Raw genomic sequence first — 12255 nt, forward strand, 5'->3', positions numbered from 1 at the left:
CTCCATAGTTATTAGGTATTCACTCTCTCTTTCTCAAATTATTCCTCTCTCTCTTTCACACACTCACGATTTCTCTAATATTCTTTTCATAAAATATAATTTTTTTTCCGTTGTTATTTCTTTCTCCTAAATTTTTATTTTATTAATAGCAATTTAAATCTAGTTAGAATTCAGCCATTGATTTTATCATATCTAAACATAATCATTGATTTTTTTTTTTAATTCTAAATTTTTTCCTAAAAATTTGTTCACACTTTTATATCATCTCAAAATCCTTTTTAGAAGGCTATATGGAACATGGATGTTATTCCTCACTTGAAGGTCTTTTTTTTTTGAAATGAAGTTCATCCGGGCTAGATTCCGCGCACCACGACTACATTCTCAAGGCGCTTTTTTATATAATTAATATAGGCGGGGCTTCGCACCTGACCCCAAAGGGATTCAAACTCTGACCTCCTATGTGGAAGCGTTGGGCTTTGCCAACTGAGCCACCTCTCCGGGTTCTAACTTGAAGGTCTTTTTATAGCGTTGTGGCCAAAGAATTCTTATCATCATTCATGCTCTCTTCAAGCAGCTTATAACTCCCTCCCCTTATAACCGCCCCATTTATGGTGAGTGGAATCCAATATTCATGCTCTTATTTTTTTCAGTTTGGCATAAATATATACTCTTTTGGAGGCCAATTGCATGAGGTTAATAGCATTCTTGCTGCACTTTCATGCCAAATATGAAAGTCAAGATTGAAGTCCTCCTTTCATGGTGCAACTCCGACCTTCAAATCATATTATCTTTAATTAAACTACCTCCATTCCATCTCATGCTAATATTGCCATACGATTGAAACACATGCCTCTTTCAAGTTGTTCGTCATAAACCAACCAACGTTATCTCTATCTTTATAGATGCAACGTGAAATAATGACTTTCGATAGGGTGGGAGAGGAGGTATTGCTTGAGACTTTGTTTCTCACTTTGTTGCAGCTTAAGGGATAATTGCTGCGAGATTTTTTGCTAAATCACTGAATGTCGATGCCAACAGGGATAGTCTTCCTTTCTCTCTATCTTAACATTAGTGATTGTGTAGTCCTCTCCAACAATTTATCGGTGGTAGCTACCCTTAATCATGTTCCAGCCTCCCTAGACTGGGCAGCCTTCAACATCATTGAGGATATTTGTAGTCAGGGGCGGAGACAAGATTAAAAAAATTATGTTTTATGAAAATAAGAGAGAGAGAGAGGAGAATAACTTGAGAAAGACAGAGTGAATACCTAATAACTATGGAGAAGATTTAGAAAAATTCCAATGTCAGTTAACTACTCCAATATTTTGTGAAACGTGTGAGAAAAAATAAGAATAAAAAAGGATACTCATTAAAGAATAAATAGGAATGAAAATATGGGAAAATATATAGGGAGAAATTCATAGATCGTGAGTTAGTTTTTAATAAGAATTTAACATTTAATTCTTTAAAACTGGGGATTTAATAATAATTATTAGATAATGATTAAGAATGACATTCATAACCATCATCTTTATCTTAAATTTATATTTTTAATTTTTGGAGGGGCCAAATAGTGATATTTTACTTGTAAGATGAGAGAAATAAGGAAAAATAGTAGAAAAGTTTAAATTTTCAAAAAATCTAGGGGGCCATGGCTCCCTCGGGCCCCAACGTGCTCCGCCCAAAGTTCGACATGTCGCCCGTGTTGCCGTGTCGGACCCCGACACAGCGACTCGAGCGACATGTCACCAAAAGTCTGGTGACTTTTGGTTGGGGTTTGATGAAAAATCGAACCCCTGTTTCGAAGAGTATTTGAAATTTGACATGTAGTATAATTTGAGGCCAATAAACACATTGGGAGTGTTATTTTGACCTAAAACATCACCTAATTAAAGTTTATAATTAGCACATGTCTGGCTATATGCGGGCAAAACTGGAAGTTTGGAAAATTCATATAAACTAATGTAAATATATAAACAAAACACAAATACACAACTAGTAAATAGATGTACTAAAGTTTACAATTCATTATACAATTATGTTGAGTATGGCTCATGCTTCACATATTGTTGTCGACAGACATGGGGTCCTGCTCACTTTGGCAAAAATCGAACGAAAAAATCAACGAAAAACGAATGAAACACTGTTATATATGCGAATGTAGCGATATATCACTGACTTTTCGACGATATATCGCTGACACAGTGTACCACGCCTCCGCCACTGTTCATAGCATCATCACCTCTTTCAATTCTATTGCGCTTTTGGCGGCGCCGGTTCCCGCCGCCTGAAATCTCTCTGTTCTGTTCCCTTTCCCGTGTTGGGGAACCGTTTCGCTCTTCCTCCTCTGTCTCTGTTTTGGCCCTTCCCCCCCTTTTTTTCTCCGTTGTCTCTCCCCCGTCCCCTTAGATGGTTGAGTAAATCTTCTAATTCATTTATAATTTTTTTGTTTTTCCCGCAAAAGGAAGTCATAGATTCAAGGTAAGTAGGACCTGGTAGGTTAAGTCATGAACTTTATAGTAAATTCCTTTCTTGTTGGGTCGAGGAGTTCTCCATTCTTAATAAATTTCATTCATTCCGACCCAACCGAACCCCTCTAAAAAAAAAAGGAAGAAGGAAACCAAATACTTCCAAATTTTCAACATTCAATGGATTTGAAATCCATGGAATCACATAACCAGACACACCATAAATGAACTTGGTCACAAAGGTCTACGATTGTAACTTGGACCCAAATCTTGAACCAGCAAAGCTCCGATCTTGGGCCTAAAAATATAGACCCAATGTTAAGCTTGGCGTAGTTTAGGGCTAAGGTGGCAAGGCCTTGCCTAGTCAAAGCCCATTCAAAATGTATATGAAATAGGCTCAGTATTTTGATTATGCTTGCAAAATCAAGATAATAACAAGTGGGTAAATATCACTCTCTTCGCCTTTTAGCTGGATAAATAGCACTTACACCCCCTCTTACTTGGATAATATCATTTACCTCCCCTCTTACCTAACAAATATATCAAACACCTCCATCTGTTAACTTTCTCAATTAACTTTAACTTTTATCATTAAATATTTTTCTAAAACCCCAAACTACACTTGGCTAAAAATATTTTTTAGTTTAAACCCTAAATTATCATAATCACCTTAGCAGTTAAAATACTAAATTGCTCTCAATTAAAATAATTGTTAAAAATCAAAACATCATAGTTAAAATTCAAATTATCTTTAATTATTAAAAGCCCAACATACCCTTTTCATAATTCAGTATTGAAATTGCATTTTAATATCAAGCCGTTCGTGTTTTTTTAGTTGTTTGATAAAAAATATAAAAAAAAGGGTATGCTGGGGTTTTAATAATTAAAGAAAATTTGGGTTTTAAGTATGGTATTTTGGTTTTTAATAATTATTTTAGTTGAGGATAATTTTGAACTTTAGCTGCTAGGGTGATTAAGGTAATTTAGGGTTTAAATTAAAAAATATATATATATATATATATATATTCTCAGCCAATGTTATTTTGGGGTTTTAGAAAAATATTTAACGGTAAAAGTTAAATTAACCGAAAAAATTAACAGAGAGGAGGTGTTTGATATATTTGTTAGGTAAAATGGGAGGTAAGTGATATTATCCAAGTAAGAGGAGGTATAAATACTATTTGTCCAGCTAAGAGGGGTGGTAAGTGATATTTACCCAGATAATAACTAATTAGCTTATTGACCTGGTTTGAATATTAACCCATTTTACCAAAACAAAAAAGAAGACAATATTAACCCTTTAAGGTCAAACCACTAAAAAAAACTGAGAACAATTAAATGAAAAATTAGACCAATGGTCAATGCAGATTTGGTTGAGTGGGAAGATTCATACTTTTAAGTGGAGATCGTGGCTTTAACCCTTGCGGACAACATTTCACTTCCAGTATTATAAAAAAAAAGCACTAGTACAAAAAAAAAGAAAAAATTAGACCAATCAAATTAGCTAATACTAATTAAAGTTTGTTAATCTCCCCTTTTTCTTTCTTTCTCTTTTTTTTTTTTTTTTTTTTTTTGATATTGAAGGATGTTATTCTCCTTACGAATGTGATGTAGTGAACCTAAAATAAAGAAGTAGAGTAGAAATCCATGAAATTTCTTTTCGCTACACTAAACCCAGCTCCGCCATGTCCAAGCATGTTCCGCCACACCATCTCAGGTGTGCTTACCTGTAACTCCATTTGAATTTCTCATGGCTCCTCCCCCAAAGGAAAACCACCCACTCCTACCTCTCCCACCTCCTATAAATGAGAACCTCCATCTTCAACTCCCACCTTCCATCTTTCCTTCAAGTTTTACTATTCCTCTAATGCTTCCCCTCCACCTTCTGTAGATACAGTAACCCCATCGAGTCCAACCCGCAATATCACTGCTTTCATCTTAAGAGAGGAACTAGAGAGTAAACTGAAAGTTTGAGAAAATATCTCTAGTGGAAAAAATTTTAGAAGGGAAAAGAATCAAAACACAAGCAGTTTTAAAGGTTTACTTAACGCCTGGTGTCACACCCCACCCAACCGGACCTGGTCATACTCGAATACCCGTGGGGATGATAAACCGCAAGATCTAGGTTCAATGACAAATTCATACAAGACATGATATAGCATAATTAAATGAACAAGAATAAATCAAGTTCAAAAAATAAATTATCAAATCTGAAATAATAATTACAATCATCCATTACTTAAAATCAAAACTAAACATCAGAGTCCTAAAAAAGAAAGAATGATTAAAGTTGCAGCGGAAAATCATTTAAGGAAACTCCAAAGAAAAGAAACTCCATAAGAGCAGTCTTGACATGAACATGAAGCATCATGTGCTTCCACTTCTTCCTCGACTACGCCCTCCTGGTAGCCATTCATCAAAGGATCCTCAACATAGGAGGGGTCCTCATAACCTGTAGAGCAGTCTAAAGAACAAACAAAAATAAAGGAATGAGTTCATAGAACTCAGTGAGGTAACTAACATTCATGACATACATTCTTCCAATTTTCACATCATAATTCATAAGACAATCATGTAATTATTAATATAAAGAAACAAATGCATGGTGATGATATGATGTTCCTAACTCTATAATATATTATCTAAAGTAGACACACATTAAGTCATACATCATTCTCCTCTGGGTGGTCACAGTCACTCTTCCCTCACGCCACCAAAGCACGTCTGTTGGGTTCTCCGCGATTGTTGGGTCAAGTCATATGAATCCGTGGCTGGGGTATAAGTCACCACTCTCTCACATCACCGTTTGGCATGAGAACTAGTGTGAAATCCCCCGGATTTCTACCCCTTTAACCCATGGTTTTAAGAACGAGAACCTGGGCCTTGATTTGGCAACAATCATAGACCATTCAAGTCAAAGCCCAAAGGATTGGAAATGGAACCAGTGTTGTTGGATGACCCTTATAATGACTCAAAAACTCTCCTAGAGTTTAAGTGAAGAGAGAATATTAATCCCGATGGTGTAAAAATGGTAATCTTATAATGTCCATAGGTCAAACATGGAGAATCCGATTGATGCGAATATGGTATCAAATCGAAGATCGTCAAAAGACCTTTCCAACGAGCTAAAAATCATCAAAATCGGAGTTTGTTTGGGGGTCCAACCATGGACCAGAAGTTTGAGCTGTTTGGGTGAACCAAACCCCACCCCATTTTCTATTTAGGGGCAAATATGGAATTTCGGATTTTTAAACCCAATTTATGTTTTATCTCATCCGTAAACCCATTTTTGGAGGCTAGAAAGAGGTGGAGTCTTTGGAGAAAGGAGAAACAAAAGAGAGGAGCGATTTCCATCCTTCCGAAGGTTTTTAAGATCCGAATCTTCGCAAAATCACTAGGAAATGTTAGTTTTCTTTAACCCTTCTCTTTAATCATAGCTGGTGAGAGTTTATCTTATCTTCTTTTGAGGGATTTATGAAAGGGAATAGTGATAGGTATCCTAGATGCTTATATTTTCTTATATTAATGTTTCCCTTGATTATGAGAGTAATGGTAAGATCCCATGCTAATGTTGATACATTTTGACTCTCTAGGTCACCCACGGGTGATTTATGAGAGCCAAATTTGGGGCTTTTTGAGATGGGTCAAATTTAATTAAATTGAAGGTAATCGTAGGATTCTTTTGTTGCCAATTAGACTTTCCCAAAGTTTTGTTCCGTTATAGACTTCGAATTGGTGGCAAATTAGTGATCATTCACTAGTGACATTTTTTAACCTAGTTTTCAGATTTGGGTTTTTGGGGAAGATTTTAGGATATCTTTTGAAACCCAAATTTGCTCTAATTTGTGATAATTATTTCTTTTGCATGAATATGTTAATATATCTTTAGTCACTAATTTGTGAGAAGGAATTACTGATCATTGGAGAAAAGAACAAAGTAAAAGGTGAGGAATATACTTAACCTTATCTTGCATGTTTAGTTATGTTAATTAATTTTTATTATTAATATCTTGATTTGCTTTAGTGTTATCTTGTGATTATATCTTCTATCTTTCAATATCTTTGAATAGTGATATGAGAATGTATGAGATGGATGATATTGAATGGATTGAGTTTTTCTTTTACTTAAATTATTGTTATGAAAATATATGGAAGATATTGAATTAAATTTCTAATTTTATTTCATGTTGCAAACTAGGGTTGTGGGTTCACCATTGCCCTAGTGACATTATATGATTGCTTATATTGTGGTTGGGAATGGGGAATGCCCTTTTGGCATTTTTGCCATAGGATACCAGAGGAGGCGGTATGGGATGCATTCCTATGGTGTCCTTGGTTCTTTCCCGATTACTGATTTACATATTTAGGGCATGTCTAGAAGTGTTTGGTTAGGTGATCTCGTGAGTACTACTACCCTTTCGGCAAAGGGTATTGAAGCCGGTTAACCCGTGATGTTAGTGGCTGGGTCCTGTGTGCCAAACAGGCCTACTATCATCATAGAGAGGTAGGGTTGCATATAATAGATAAGGGCTCATGGGCGCTCAAGACCGGTGAAATGACCCATGAGAGGACATGGAGATTATCCTGTCTATTATATGTGGATGACCACTGGGTTAAGGAATGTGATCCAATAGATGGCTCCCGTTGAGGATTCCATTCATAGGTGGGAAAGTATCGAACCAACAGGGCACTAGGCATGAGGGGAGATATTGGATACTGAACCGAGTTGGTTGGTGCCATAGGGGAAGTATCTATATCACATGTAGTACGAGACTGTATGACTTTGCATTGGGCCTAGGATTATCCTTGACACGTGCCAGATCTTATACCAATGGTGATGTGAGAGAGTTGTGACTTAATCCCCAACCATGGCTTGGCCGGACTTTACCCAACAATCGCGGAGAACCCAACAGACGTGCTTGAGTGCCGTGAGGGAAGAGTGATGAGACCGCCCAAAGAAGACTAATATATGACTTAATGTGTGTCTACCATAAAGACTTCATGATAGAGTTAGGAGCATAATTATTCATATATCATATCATTGTCATTAATTTCAATATCGATATTTATGTTATATATGTGGTGTGGAATCTTGAGAAGGAATGTGTGATATGATGTTGAGTTGACCTCACTGAGTTTTGTTGAACTCATTCCTTTTATATGTCTTTTTCTATTAGATTATACTGCAGGTTATGAGGACTTCTTCCAAATGGATGATTCGTTGCTAGTATATCTTCTTGAAGGAGCGACCGAAGAAGAAATGGACGCACATGGAGCTTCATGCCAGTATCAAAACTGTTCATTTGGATTAGATTCCATTAGAGAACTAGTTTAGTTTATTTTTCTGCTGCGAATAAAACTATCCTCTTTTCTTTTCAAAACTTTGATGTTATACCTTTTTATTTTGAAGTAATGGATGATCGGATCCGGCTGAGTGGGGTGTGACAACTGGCGTGTATTAAGGATTACTCTAACCCCAATGCAAAGTCATATGGTCTCGTACTACATATGGTTCAGATACTTCCCCTATGGGACCAACCAACTCGATTCAATATCTTTTCCCACCTAGAATCAACGTATCCTATGGCACCAATTAACTCGGACTACGTTGACCCCTAACCCTATGGTCATCCACATATAATGGACAGGATGTTCTTCATGTCCTCTCACGGGTTGGTTACCGGTCTTGAGCGCCCATGAGCCCTTATCTATTATATGCAACCCAACCATCTCATGATGGCAGTGGGCCTGCTTGATGCTCACAGGACCCAACCATTGACATCACAAGTTAACCAATTTCAATACCCCTACCGAAAGAGTAGTAGTACTCATGAGGTCACTTAGCCAAACATTTCTAGACATGCCCTAAGTATGTCAACCAGTAATCAAGAAAGCGCAAGGGCAGCATAGGAATGCATCCAATATCGCCTCCTCTAGTGTCCTATGACATAAATGCCAAAAGGGCATTCCCATTCCCCAATCATAACGTAGGCAATCATATAAAGTCACTAGGGCAATGGGCGAACCCACAACCCTAGTAGAAAATACAAGATAAGGATAATAATATCATTCCTCCTCTTTCCTCTCATACATTGTCATACCATATTCATATCAATAACATAAGATTCAATAGAAGAAAAAAAATATTCAAACAATAAATATTACATTCCATTCGTGCAAAGTCACACACAAGTATAGTATGATAAATAGAAATTATAGCAAATTATATTAACAAAAGAAATTAAAATAACAACAATTAATTAAAATATAACATGGTTAGTTATTTATCACCTTTTACTTTGATCTTTTCTCCAAAGTCCAAGAATTCACTCCCACAAGTTTGGTGACTAAAGGTACATAAACATTTCCTAGTGATTACGGAGAGATTCGAATCACAAAACACATTCGGAAGGATGGGAACTGCTCTTTTTCTTGGTTTATCCTCTTCCCGCAACCTCAAACTCATTCTTTCATAAAGAAATGCGGTTACAAGTGAGTTAAAACATAAAATAGGGCTTAAAAACCCAAAATTCTGTTTTTGCCCCTAAACAAAAAATGGGGTGGGGGTTGGTTCATGCAACCGGCCCAACCGACCGTGGTTGGACCCCCAAACAAACTCTGATTCTGGTGATATTTGGCTTGTTGGAAGGGTCTTTCGACGATCTTCAATTTGATACCTTATTCGTGTCAATTAGATTCTCCAACGTCATTCTACGGACGTTCCAAAATCACCCTTTTTACACCATCGTGATTAATCTTCTCTCTTCACTTAAACTCTAGGAGAGTTGTTGAGTCATCACAAGGGTCATCCACCAACATTGGTTCCATTTCCAAAAATTCGGGTTCAACTCGAATGGCCCCCAGTTGTCGCCGACTCGAGGCCCAGGTTCTCGGTCTTGAAACCTCGGGTTAAAGGGGTAGAAATCCGGGGCATTAATTCCCTTGGAACACCAAAGAAAGTCGGGGTCCAAATGGCAAGGTTGGCTCCTTTAAACACCATTTGACTTTCAAAGTCCTGATGAGGGTCCATGGTCTTTTGGGAGGAATGCCTGGCAATAGGAGACTCCAGTTTGATAAGTTGGGGCTATAGGTTCAACTTCATGGACTCCCGAAAGAGCTACAAGATCTATCTCTAGCATTGGAACTAAGTCTTCATTTAGGAAACCTAGTTAAAGCTATTTTGATTGATGGGCTTAACATTGGCTTAAAGACATGCTTTCCCAGGGTTAGAATCACTATTGGTATAAATAATGCTTTGATGGATAGCATAACAATACAGTTGAGACGTGGCGACCAGATTAATGTTAAAATTAAATATGAAAGACTTCCTAATTTCTGTGTTTTCTGCAAAAGGATTGGCCATGAATTAAGTCATTGCGACAAAAAATTTCAGGAGGAAGAAGCCCACAGGGTGCAACATGGATGCAAGGCAGGGAGTCACTGCAGTTTTACACTCAAAGCAAAGCTCGGATCAAATCTGCGAGAACAAATGCCACAACATCACCTCATTGAACAAGCTCCTTCTTTGTTGACAATATCGGGAGTCAAAAGCAAGATGCCGGAAAGTGCAAGTAACTCCACTGGAGAGGAGGATGGTGAAAGGAGCAAGTCTTGAGGAAAAGTTACCCTGAAGCATCAGGATCTACCACCAATAACCAGCTATATGCCTCAGTGCTCCAATCAAAGTGAGGCGAACTCGTCTAAAGAAAAACTGGTAATCCTTCTAGCCTTGAAAATGTGAGCTTTCAAGTCAATCAAGCACCTGCCAACCTACATAACAACCTGTCACCTCAGTCTTGGTTTCCACACTACCCAATGCCCTACCCCCATTTCCCTTTCCTTAACAATGCTACACCTTTCAACTTCTCCCAACCATCATCTCTTAACTAGCTTAACCAACCCCAGGATATTAATCGAGCCATCATGCAATTGCTACCCCATCTATCGGCTTGTAACCTGGCCCCTAATCTTCCTCTCTCACACTTTCAATACTTTCCACATTCATATAACACGGGTCAACCACATATGAAAATTTCCTTCCTTTCCATTCTCTCAACCCAAGGCATAACTTGACATTTGAACCCTTATCCAACGTGTCTCTTAACCCATCACCACCTTCCCCTGCAATATGCAGTACCCATGAGAGTTTCTATCAAACCGAGACACCTTTTGAACCTTTGCCCATTAAAAGTGGTCCCATGCATCTTCCCAGTGAACCTAGCATACCTCTTTCCCCCAAAAACACCCTACACCCTCCTCCCTATCTATCTCTAAGAGCTAAACCTAAGGCAAAAAAAAGCTTATACAAATAAACTCAAGTCTCTGGAAGCTATGGATGATGAAGATCCATCGTTTTTTAACTTTAAACCTTGTGAAAGCTGGGGGAAATCAACTCCACTTGGTCCAATGAGGATTGCTAGCTAGAACTGCCAAGGCTTGGGAAGGGCCTTGACAGTTCATAGCTTGAAAAACTTCGCCAAGAGTGAGAAGTCTGAAATTCTATTCATTATGGAAACAAAAGCTAAGGCTAAGAGGATGAAATAAGTTAGTAAACTGATTAAGATGGATGATCTCTAGTCTGTCGATTCAGTAGGAGCTTCAGGTGGTCTTGCATTTTTTTGTTCAAAGAAGTGAAGGTTGATATATTATTTGCTGCCAAAAATATTTTTGATTGCCATGTTAAGAATTTGTAGAAAACTGAATTCTTCAACACATGTGCATATGGCAACCCTATAAGGAGCCAAAGGAAACAAGTCTTGGAGAAAATTGAGGATCTAGCAAAGGGTAGAGACAAGCCATGGTTGTGTATAAGGGATTTCAACTCCCACTTGACATGGGTGGAGAAATCAGAAGGTGATTCTAGACATGGAAAGAAAGTTAGAGACATTGACTGGTCGGTGTGTGGGCCCCACGGAAACGATACCGGGGCGAAATAACTTTGTATATCGCCAGATATCGGTGATATCTCCATTTCTCTCCGAATCGGCGATATTACGAATCGATTCATCTCCATCTCCCCGTTTCTTACCTAATAGATTGCAGAACCCTCTCGTGTTTTCAATTTTTCCGATAAAAGAAGTGCGGAATGGTTCTAGTGCACCAAGCCCTAAAAGAACGAGAAGATTGGCGAACAAGAAGAAACCCCGTTTTTCTGATCAGAGAGAGAAAATGGTTTGATCGCACCAAAGCCCTAACCGTTCTTTCGCGTCCCGGCTATTTTCTTCACTTCTTTTGTTGCTTTGCTCACCGATTAACCTAATCCACCGTCAACAAACAAATTCTTCTTGCCTAGCTCCACGCCTCCACCGCTGGTTCTTCTCCTCGCACTCCTAGCGGATTTGCTTCAAATTTATTGTAACGTTGAAGAAACCCTTTGCTCGCAAGTCTGCATCTCTGGGCTTGGAAATTTGTATAACTTGTTTTCACGTTTCACCTTTCACGCTTGGAACTTGAAATAAATATTTTAAAATTTTAAACCCTCTTTTACACAAAACGCCAAATGCAAAAAGTGAATAATGATGGAACCCATTTAATATTTTAATCAAGTGTAAAACCCCAAATGCATAAAGTAAACAATGATGTAACCCCTTTAATATTTTATTCATACACGGTGCAGAACACTCGTGAAATATCCTGACTTCTGCCATTAATAAATGCTTTTTACATATTTTTATTATTTTATTTGAAATGAAATTGTTATTATAGGCGGCAAAATCTCGCCGGATTTGCCGTCGCGGTTTCGGTGTGGTCCCGTTCGTGCGCGGCGATATGCGCTTTCGTTCCTTGA

The sequence above is a fragment of the Hakea prostrata genome, chromosome 9 (genome assembly GCF_041222555.1).
Source record: "Hakea prostrata isolate BN-2017 chromosome 9, UWA_Hpros_2, whole genome shotgun sequence".
Classification (NCBI taxonomy): domain Eukaryota; kingdom Viridiplantae; phylum Streptophyta; class Magnoliopsida; order Proteales; family Proteaceae; genus Hakea; species Hakea prostrata.